This window comes from Tupaia chinensis, unplaced genomic scaffold, assembly GCF_000334495.1.
Source record: "Tupaia chinensis unplaced genomic scaffold, TupChi_1.0 Scaffold149922_1, whole genome shotgun sequence".
NCBI classification, from domain to species: domain Eukaryota; kingdom Metazoa; phylum Chordata; class Mammalia; order Scandentia; family Tupaiidae; genus Tupaia; species Tupaia belangeri.
Genome location: NW_006209766.1, coordinates 1049415 through 1061143, shown reverse-complemented (window position 1 = coordinate 1061143; position 11729 = coordinate 1049415). Strand labels below are relative to the sequence as shown.

The 11729-nt window shown below is 45.6% G+C and overlaps 1 pseudogene; it reads right to left on the bottom strand.

Moving 5' to 3' along the window:
• LOC102474006 (claudin-6-like) overlaps nucleotides 1-11729 on the bottom strand; it is a 22841-nt pseudogene that overhangs the window by 6531 nt on the left and 4581 nt on the right.

Genomic DNA, 11729 nt, shown 5'->3' with positions numbered 1-11729 from the left:
TTCCTGCTTTCAGTGCCTGAGGTTTGGGGGTGGATTAACAGCCTCGCTCCCCAGCTCCCGGGACTGGCATTGGGAGCCCCGAGCATGTTAAATGATATATTCCAGTTGTTGCAGCTAACCTCACAGTGACCTGAGTCCCTAGGCCCCATGATCTGCTCTAGCTCAATCAGAATCAAGGTGGTGAATGTTCTTCCATGATAATTTTTTTTAATCGTTAAAAATTGCAGAATAGGGACCAGCGGAAGACGTAATGGGTACGTCACTGGACTCCCACGTAGTTGACCGCAGTTCAAGTCCAGGACCCGGTGGCTTAAAAGACCCAGGCATGTGTGCATGCATGCCCAAAATCCTAAGAGGAGAATGGAGAAGGGATTGCGGCGTGGCCATCTTCCCTGGGGGATGATTTCTCATTTCCTGTCTCTCTGGCGAGCGCACACACCCTACAGCAAAAATTTCTCTTTAAAAAAAATTGCAGACTACACAGATATATCTTTTAATAAAAGAACCCAACAGTACAGAAGTAAAATGTGAAATACCATTTCACTTCTCCTTGACACTTCTCCCTTCCTAGAGGTAACCTTCATTTTGCTTATACCCATGTATGTACATATACAAGTATATAACTTAAAAAATGTATGGGTTCGGGACCAGCAGTTAGCGTAATGGCTATGTCGCTGGACTCCCACGTAGTCGACCGTGGTTTGAGTCCCGGACCTGGTGGCTTAAAACTCACACCGGGCGCGTGTGCGTGCGTGCCCAAGATCCCAAGAGGAGAATGGAGGAGAAGGGGTTGCAGCGTGGCCATCCCCCTTGGGGGGTGATTTCTCACTTTCTGTCTCTCTGTCTCTCTCTCTCTGTCTGATGAGTGCATGCGCCCTATAGCAAAAACCTCTCAAAAAAAAAATATGTATGGACTCACACTGTGCATATTGTTCTGATACTTCATTTTTCACCTTACAATATGCCCTGGTGATCTTTTAATGTCATGTTAGTATGTACAGGGCTGCTTTATTTTATTTATTTATTTATTTTTAATTAGAGGGTGCACGCACTTGACAGAGAGAAAGAGAGAGAGAGAGGGAGAGAAATCACCCTGTAAAGGAATGGGCATGCTGCAATCCTTTTCTTGCATTCCTCTCTTGAGATTTTGGGCGCACACACACACACACACACACACACACAACATGATTTTCAAGCCACCGGGTCTGAGACCTGAACCCCTCAGTCAGCTGTGGGATACAGCTGCCTTCACCTCCATGCTGCCTGCTGGCCCCAGGTCTACTAGATTTTTTTGTAATGTCTATGTGGAATTTTGTTTCGGGACTGTCTTATTTATGTACCATTTAGGATTAATTTGCATAGTTCCCAGTTCTTTTGCAGTAATAAACAGTGCTTCGAAGAATATCTATTTTCTTGCCTACCTACCTGTCTATTAGGTGGTTGGGGAAATCATGACCTATTTTCCTATTTTTTCATAGAAAAACTCGTCATGACTTGTGGAGAGCAGCCAATCTGAAAACATGTGATTAAAACACGTGGCCTGAAGACACATGCAGATATGCGCTTCCGTAAGCCACTCTAGCTGGGCTATTGAGAAGCGTCTACAGAGGAAAACAGTACCTGCCTGCTGTCAGTGGTTGTCCAACTGATACCTGTTGATACCCAGTACGCCATAGTGCCCAGCATCAGGCTAAAGGATGTAACAAGCCTTTATCAGATCCCCCAGAAGGATCAGGGAAATTCTATGGCGCCAGTCTTGTTCACATCTTCAGTTGATTTACATCCAAAACCAACTGGCTTTGCGTCCCAATTTCTCCTCCCTTCTTTTTGCATTCCACTTCCTTCTTCCCCATTCCTTTTACATCCCATTTTCCTTTTCCCCCATTCTCTGCCCTTTAAAAGAATAAACCCGAGGCTGGTTCTGGTCGCAACTTCTCCATCAGAGAAGTTGTGCCCACCCGATCCTCGCTTTTCTATACCTGTGTGTCTTTGCGTGTTTGTTGTTGCGTCTATTTCTAATCCGCAGCCTTCCGCACTCAGAGAAACGTGTTCAAGCCGAGCTGGTCCAGCAATGACTTTCCCGACAACCCCACATGTATCTACCTGAACAGGTGTGAGTATTTCGGCAAGTTGGAGTTGTAGATAAATAATTCATATCATTGGTAGGACAAGAAGATGCACTTCAAATTTGTTGATAGGTATTTTTATATTACCATCTGAAAACGTTCAGTAATTTACATTCTCACCCACTGTGTAGGAGCGTACCCACTTCCATGCACGTTCTCCGACACTGGAGATTTGCCTCTAACATTTTTGCTAATTAGGATGAATAAAAGTGATGTAATTGTGTTGCTTTCTATCACATTTAGGGGATCTTTTCTATTTACATGATTCAAACCCATTTCAAATCAATGCATGAAAGAATAACAAAAAATAATACTAAATAGTTTGGGGACAGTTGACTATACATTTGAAGAATTACGATTAGATAACAAAAGTAAAAAGACAGATGTTTTAAAGATCAAATTAAATCCTGGACCCGGTGGCTTAAGCTCACACTGGGTGCGTGTGCGTGCGTGCCCAAGATCTCGAGAGGAAAATGGAGGAGAAGGGATTGCGGCATGGCCATCCCCCCTTGGGGGGGTGATTTCTCGCTTTCTGTCTCTCTGTCTCTGTCTTTCTGGTGAGCACACGTGCCCTATAGCGAAAACCTTTCCAAAAAATGAAAAAAAAAATCAAATTAAAGATCAAATGTCGGGAACCAGCAGTTAGCGTAATGGCTATGTCTCTGGACTCCCACGTAGTCGACCGCAGTTCGTGTCCCGGACCCGGTGGCTTAAAACTCACGCCGGGCGCGTGTGCGTGCGTGCCTAAGATCCCGGGAGGAGAATGGAGGAGAAGGGATTGCGGCGTGACCATCCCCCCTGGGGGGTGATTTCTCGCTTTCTGTCTCTATGTCTCTCTCTGTCTGTCTGGCGAGCGCACGCGCCCTATAGTGAAAAAACACCCTCTCAAAAAAAAAAAAAAAAAGATCAAATGTCATTGTTTAAACTTTGTAAATGAAAAGACTTTTTCCTAGTGTAACATAAAGGTGAAAGTCATTTTTAAAAAAAGACACATTTAGGCACATAAAATCATAGAACTTATGGAAAAAATTCTCATTAACAAGGTAAAAGACCACTATCCTATTATATACATACACACACACACACACACACACACACACGGTCACTCTGCAATCCCTTGTCCTCTGTTTCTCCCTCCTTTTGAGATTTTGGACATGCACATACCCATGTCCAGCATGTTTTTCTAGAATTTTTTTTTTTTAGATTTTTGCTATAGGGTGCATATACTTGCCAGAGAAACAGAGAGACAGAAAGTAAGAAATCACCACAGGAAGATGGTTATGCCTCAATCCCTTCTCCTCCATTCTCCCATTGGAGTCTTGGGCATGCACGCACACATGCCCGGTGTGAGTTTAAGCCACCAGGTCCGGGACTCAAACTGCAGTCGATTACATGGGAGTCCAGCAACGTAACCATTACGTCATCTTCTGGTCCCCCAGGCAGTTTTTTAATGCTTCTTTTCCATGATGTTTTCTCAAGATCCCTTGTAAATACACATCTGATTGGTTCTGTTTCTCTTGAGAACCTGAACTAATGCACTAAATTACTAACTTTTCAATGCCAACTTTACAAAAAAGGAAAATATGATATTCCCCTTGTTCGCAGAGTTATGGAGTTCTTACAGACTGCTGAGAGAGAAAGGGTTGATTTAGATGAGGAAGGTAATCTGTCAGTGGTTACCAAAACTTCAAATGTAGATGCCCTTTAATTTAGCAGTGCTGCTTTTAGGAAATGTACACGTACACAAACGTTTATGTCAAAGGATGCTCCTTGAGACCAGCAGTTAGCGTAATGGCTATGTCGCTGGACTCCTATGTAGTTGACCGTGGTTCGCGTCCCGGACCCGGTGGCTTAAACTCATGCCGGGCACGTGTGCGTGCATGCCCAAAATCCCGAGAGGAGAATGGAGGACAAGGGATGGTGGCATGGCCATCCCCCCGGGGGATGATTTCTTGCTTTCTATCTCTCTGTCTCTCTCTGTCTTTCTGGCAAGCGCACGTGCCCTATAACAAAAACCTTTCCAAAAAAAAAAAAAAAGAATGTTCCTCGTAGTGTTATTTATAATAGTGGAAGGTAAGAGTTTATTATTCATTCATTTATCAAATACCGAGTGCCGGCTTTGTGCCAGGCACAGTTTCAGGCAGTCCCTTGGGTATATATCATAGTAATGAGGGAAACAGACATGGTGACTCATGGTATTGGGCTTCCCAGCCTAGTTGGAGGAGTCATATTAAACAAATGAACATACAAATATGTAAAACAAAGAGTCATAGTACAGTACGAGATCATGGGTTGTGTTGGTATTTGAGACCAGGTGATAAGAGGGCTCTCTAAAGAGTGCATTGGAGGGGACTGGCCTTATAGCATAGTGGAGACAGCCAGGTCCCACATGGACGACAGTGGTTCACATCCCAGCCCTGGTGTGGAAGGCTGCATATTAGATCTTGCTCATGAACAAATGTTCTTCCATTTTGTACCCTTCCCCTGACATGGTTGTCTGCTTCTGTATTCCTGCTTGCTCTTCCCATGAGAAAACTGAGTGCTAAAACCGCATCCGGGACGAAATCCTGTACCTGCTACTGTCTTTGCTAACTAGCCTGAAACCTCTTTGTTTAGCAATGTAACTGGTTGCATGGAAACCCCACTCCCCTCAGAAATAATTAACCTGCTTGATTCAGCTTCTGTGACTGCTTTTGCATAGGAATCCTACACACCTGGCAACCGAGCCCTATAAGAGGCTACCCCAAACTTTGGCTGGGGCTGCAGTTCTGACTCGGCCTCTGAGCCTCAGGCTGTAGTCGCTGACCAGCTAATAAAGACTCCCTTTAAACTTAATTTGACTTTGGTGGTCGTTCATTCCATGGCACTCTACAACACTGGTGGCTTAAAAAAACCTTCTTTGTATGCACTAAGTCCTGATATGATGGAGAAGTGGAGGAGAAAGGATTGTGGCATGACCATGCCCCATTAGGAAGTTTTCTCTCTCTCTCTCTCTCTCTTTTTCTCTCTCTCAAGCCCACACATCCTCTGGCAATTTTTTAAAAAAGTGACATTGGAGGGACTGGCAGATGGTATAATGATTGCATCACTGGGCTTTTACGTAGTTAGCTGTGGTTCAAGCCCTGGGCCCAGCAGCTTAAAACTCATGCCAGGCACATGTGCATGCATGCCCAAAATCCCTAGAGGAGAACGGAAGAGAAGGGATTGTAGCATGGCCATCCCCCTTGGGGAGTGATTTCTCTCTGTCTCTCTCTGGCTCTCTGGCAAGTGTATGCACCCCAGAACAAAAATCTCTTTTGAACAAAAATGACATTCTCCCTTTAAAAAAAAAAAAAAGGTAACATTGGAAAGAAATGTTATCTAAAAGAAGTGGGTGAACCAGCCACATAAAGCATGAAGGAACCAGTGTGTGCAAAGATTAAGAGTTGGGTTTGCTTGAGGATCAGAGAGAAGGATAAACCCACAGAGTGATGTCAGTGAGGGTGGGATGGGCTCAGAGGGGTGGAGAGAAGAGTGGGGCCAGATGGTGCAGGGCCTTAAAAGTTACAAAGAGGGGATTAGAAGAAATCTATGAAAGGTTTTATTTAAGGCGGTGACATCCAGTTATGTTCCTCAAAGTTCCCTCTGTCTGTGGCCAGACCTAATGCGGATGACAGGAAGAAAGACCAGACTAGAAGCTTTCGTAGTTATCCATGTGAGATATGATGGTTGTCATGGAGTTGAAGAGAAGCAGACTCACACAGAATACATTCTGGAGTTAGCAGCAATAGAACTTGATGGTGCCCTGGTGGGCAGTGAAGGAGAAGGCATCAAGCATGGCTTCTAGACCACAAAACACCTATGAGAATGGCTAAAATAAAACACTGACAACACCAAGTGTTGACGAGGATGTGGAGCAACTAGATCTCTCATATGTTGTTGGAGGGACTATGAAATGGTCCAGTTACTCTGGCAAACCATTTGAGGTATCCTAAAAAGTTAAACATACAGTTACCATATGACTCAGACATCTGTCTCCGAGGTATTTAACCTAGAGAAGTGAGAACTTTTGTTTACAGAACAAAAGATTACACAAAAACCTGTATGTAAAAGTATAGAGCAGCTATATTCATAATTGTTTAAATGTCCCAAATGTCCCCCAGTAGATGTATGGATAAATAAATTATGACATGCACACATACAAACTTAAATACTTATATTGATTTCAGTGGGAATCAATAAAGGAAAACAAACATGATATTCACAATAACTTTTTTTTTTTTTGAGAGGTTTTTGCTATAGGGCGCGTGTGCTCGCTAGAAAGACAGAAACAGAGAGACAGAAAGCGAGAAATCCCCCCCCAGGGGGGATGGCCACGCCACAATCCCTTCTCCTCCATTCTCCTCTCGGGATCTTGGGCACGTACGCACATGCACCTGGCGTGAGTTTAAGCCACCGAGTCCTGGGCTCGAACCGTGGTCGACTACATGGGAGTTCAGCGGCATAGCCATTATGCTAACTGCTGGTCCCATCTGAAATACATTATGCTGAGTGAAAGAAGCCAGTTCAAAAACTTACAGACTGTTTGATTCCATTTATTTGACATTCTTTAAAAGTTCAGACTCTAGTGATAGAAAACAGTTCTGTGGTAGTCAGTGGTTAGGGGTAAAGGGAAGACATGACTGTAATAGCTTTTTATCTTGATTGTGGTGGTGGTTACGGGAATCTGTATGTGTGCTAAAATTCACAGAACAGCACAGTCCTTCCCCTAAAAAGTTCATTTTGTTGCATGATCATTTTTTAAAATGACTTAAATCTTTTTGTTCATTTATTTGTTTTTTATACTTAGGATAAATTTTAAGTTATTTTTTTTTTATTCAGGATAGAATCGCACACATGGGAGAGAGGTACCTTCAGCTGGGTCTTGTCACACCACAGTTCCCTTGTGCTGCCCCTCAAGCTCTTTAGGATCTTAAATGCACATGCATGCACCAGCGTGTTTTCAAGCCAGCCTGCGATCTGAACCTGCAGTTGACCCTGTGGCTTCCAGCACTGTGGTTCAGTTTGTAACCAACTGCTCTACCAGACTGGACCAAATCTTTTTTTAAAAAGAAAAGATGCCTGGGTTTCTGGTATGGACAGATAGTTTGATAGCGTTGCCATTTATGGAGATGAAATAGACTGGGTATGGGGCTAGATTTAGAGGAAGAAATGAGTTTGGTTTGAACTTGGAATTTGTGATGTTTGCACACAGCTGGATACTCCGGACTCTGAGGTTGAAGATAGAAATGTGGGTGTCATCTGTATTTGTGGATGTATGTGATGAATTAGAATGCCGGGGAAAGTGTGTAGAGCACCAGAGCTGAGCCTGAAGAACGCCAACTTCTAGAGCAGGGGCAGGAGGAAGGACCAGAGTGGAGACAGAGCTCCTTCTGGCTGGGAGCTCCCTTCCCTGCCTGTGTCCTCCAGAGACCTCTCTGTGGGTAAGGAAGATGGCCCTTACAAAAGGGCTACAGGGTAGGCAGGGGCCTCAAACTGAGAATGAGGGGCTAGTTAGAATGTTTCTAGGAAGTCAGCAGTGTCAGGTCCAGTGATGTCACTGGACTCCCACATGGCCAACTGAAGTTCAAGTGCCAGACTCGGCAGCTTGAAACTCACGCCAGGCGTGTTTGCATGTATGCCCAAAATCCCAAGAAGAGAATGAGGAGAAGGGATTGAGGTATGGCTGTCCCCTCCAGGGGCAATTTCTCACTTTCTGTCTCTCTGTCCAGTGAGTGCACGTGCCCTATAGCAAAAATCTCTTGAAAGAAAGAAAGAAAGAAGAAAGAAAGAGAAAGAAAGAAAAAGAAAGAAATGAAAATCAGTCAGTGGTGTCTGCAACTATCTGTCTTCAGTTCTGGGTGAAATGTCTTTGAATTGTGCTGAAGCAAAAACATGCTTCATCCTACTTCCTTCCCTACCCGTCTTCAACATCAGCCTCCATTGCTGCAGAGGCCACACAGCAGGGCCACACACAGGAAGCCGAGACACGATCTGCCACCCTCAGGCCTGATTTGCTTTCAGCATGCATAGCACTTTAACATTTAGAATTTGATTAGCTTAAAAGAAGAAACAATTTCAAAAACAGCACTAACAACCAGATTTCCAGCTTGAAAAACTGCAGGGTACCACAGCACTGAGCCTATGGCCTCCCTTGGTGTCAGGAGAGTCATGAGCTCTCCCACTGGCCATGTTCTCCACCACTCCCTAATGATCTCCATACCAACAGAAGAGCTGGTTGCCATTTATCACCCTTTTATGTAACCTGGGTTATCACCCAGCAATCAACAGCCTATGCAGAGTGGCACAGCAAAAGCAGTGACCTGCTTGGTTTGAGAAAACTTAGCAAGATTGGCAAGATTATGTACATATATACCATTTTTTAAAAACCAAACATGTTTTATTTAGCAAAAATATGTGAGTGTGAGCAGAAATGTGCAGAGGCAGAAGTGAGGGTCTTCTATACACCGCACAGTGGGCCCGACTCGGGGAGGATAGACACAGGAACAGGGTGAAGGGGCCAGTGGCTAGGGGATGGACAGTTCTCTGCTAACTCATTGTTCATTCTTGCAGGGGTAAGGAGAAGCTTCAGAGTCCCTAGGGGGTTCAAGGGCCCGATGAGGAAGGAGGCACTGTCTCTGTAGTTCTGGCAAGCCCAGTCCTGGCAGCACCAGGATCTCTCGGAGACAGGCATCTTGTCCCAAAGGCCAGGATGGCAAACAATCCTCACACTGGTCCCAGAGCTCTGGGCTGGCTTTGAGATGGAGATGTCCAGGGTGGAGAAAGATCCAGAAACTCCCAAGCATCACCTCTTTGCCCCATCACCCAAAGTGAGAATGACAACAGGGCCCAGGTGGGCGTCTCAATCACCTTCATGGTTCAGTTATCAAGTGGATTTAAAAATAATCCCCCAGATAAAAACAGCAAATAGCAAAATCAAAAGAGAAAACAAACAACCAACCTCCCATCTCTGGAGGGCTCCAGCCCTCACCTCTGTCCTTGCTTGCCCAGACATAATTCTTTGTGGGGTGCTCGGGAAGCACCTGGGAGGTGGTCTGTGGAGCAGATGCTGAGTAGCGGGCCATGCAGTGCTGGGGCCCCAGGGCACATCAGAGGGGCATGTGCAGCACAGAAGCCCCCCACCCAGGCCCGAGGCCGCCCAGCCCAAGTAGAGGGAGGTCCCCAGCTTTTGCTTTTGGGACTCATGCACAAGTGGGTTGTAGAAATCCCGGATGACGGCTGGGCTGTCCAGCAGATAGGGATCAGGGTCAGGACCCCAGAGATGACAAAGATGATCCTGGAGTCAGGTACCAGCAGGCCTTGGGGTCCTTGTCCTCCACACAGGTGGTGTGCTTGGCCCCTGCCAGGTAGACAAGCAGGCCCAGCAGGGTCAACAAGAGGGCGATGACATCCAGGGTGCGTGCAGCTTGCAGGTCCTGCGGCAGCGCCAGCACCGAGTCACACACTTTGCACTGCATCTGGCTGGTGGTCTGCACCATGCAGGACATCCACAGTCCCTCCCATGTCACCTGGGCCACCACGATGTTGTTGCCAGTGAAGGCAGTCACCTTCCACAGCGGCAGGGCACAGGTGGAGGAGTCCGACCCAGTGGGGCCCCAGGATCTGTTTCAAGTCTTTAACCTTTGAGCACAACTTTGGTCAGCTCAGCACGTTGGCAAGGCTGCTGCTGTAAACCCCTTGACCTATCTTGGGTCGACTCAGCATGTTGACAAGGCCACTTGTTGTATGCTCCAGAGACTGAGGTAGCCTTGCTGGGAAGCGACTCCACTCTGACTCCCTGATACACTACTTTAAAAGAATTACATAGTACTCTTATACATTCTGAGTATATGATAAGATTTCCCGAAAGTCCCCCGACCGCTCCCCATTGCCCTGACCAACTACTGTTAATTATAATGCTTCATCCCTGTGGTCACAATAGAGGGTGTGCTGAAGTCACATCTAGACAGAAATCTTGACCTTTGGAAGGTACTTCAAGGCATATTTAACATAAGCTTAAAAATAACCTTTTAGGCCAGAACTGGTCCAGGACCCTCCCGCCCCATGGTAGCTAACAAAATACATAACAGTGGTGCCACAGGCACAATAGAATGCTTAAGTATGCCACAAACCCACCTTAAAGTTCTTCATTAACTTGTTAGTCACTTTACCGCCAGTTGAAAAAGCTGTCCCCGCCCTCACCAAGTGAACAATAATTTCACCCCTTTAAAATATATTAGGAGTCTTGGGAACCAGCAGTTAGCGTAATGGCTATGTCGCTGGACTCCCACGTAGTTGACCGCGGTTCACGTCTCGGACCCGGTGGCTTAAATCTCACGCCGGGCGCGTGTGCATGCGTGCCCAAGATCCCGAGAGGAGAATGGAGGAGAAGGGATTGCGGCGTGACCATCCCCCCTGGGGGGTGATTTCTCGCTTTCTGTCTCTATGTCTCTGTCTGTCTGGCGAGCGCACGCGCCCTATAGCAAAAACCTCTCCAAAAAAAAAAAAAATAGGAGTCCTTAAATTAAGTTTTAGATCTCTATGAAATTATATAAGTATCATTCTTTATTGAGATCCATAAGAACTAATATCTATACTTGAGATTTTCTTTTCTCAGTATCGTGCTCAGTAATCACAAAACTGCATTCCATAAAGACCCGCCTACATCAGATGAACAATTGCAGAACCGCAATAGACCCACCCTTAATCCAACCCTGTATGAAACCTATGTTCCCTATTGTTAAAACTTCATGAACTAATAATTAAAACATGTAGCCCCTCATCCATTTACTTGCATATATCACATTTTCAATAAAAAGGCACAATGATTCCTAACAGTTGTCACTCTACAGAGAGCAATCTCTGGGGAGTGTTCGACTTAGGACGTGCATAAATAGGCACTGAGGCCTTAGTCTTCCTTTCCTGCACCACCTCTGATGAGTCAACCCACCCCTGCCGAGGCTGGACCCCAGCACACAGGACACCAGTGCATTCACCCAACCCAGCAGTGCCAGGACCATCCCCAGGATTTGCAGACCAGCGGAAGCCACGTTGAGGTCAGAGCAGGCACACTGCGAAGGTGACTGGAGTGATTCGTTGGCGGGGTCTCCATATATACCATTTTTTTAAAAAATCAACCCTTTTGTGGCTTCATTTACATACAATAAAATTAATCTGTTTAAGTACGTAGTTCAGTAAGTTTTTTATTACTTTAGGGGAGATTTTTTGCTATAGGGTGCATATGCTTGCTGGAGAGACAGAGACAGAAAGCAAGAAATCATCCCCCAGGGAGCATTGCCATGCAGCAATCCCGTCTTCTCCTGGGATATTGGGCATGCACACACACGCATCTGGCGTGAGTTTAAGCCACCAAGTCTGGGACTTGAACCACAGTCAACTATGTGGGAGTCCAGTGACTTAACTATTATGCCATCTGCTGGTCCCATAGTTTAATAAGTTTTGACATACTGTGTGGCCCCCACCACGATGAAGTTGCAGAACACTTTAATCACCCTAAATTGTCTCTCCATCCCCAGCCCCTGGTGACTACTGATCTGTTTTCTGTCAGAAGGTCTCCTGTGAATC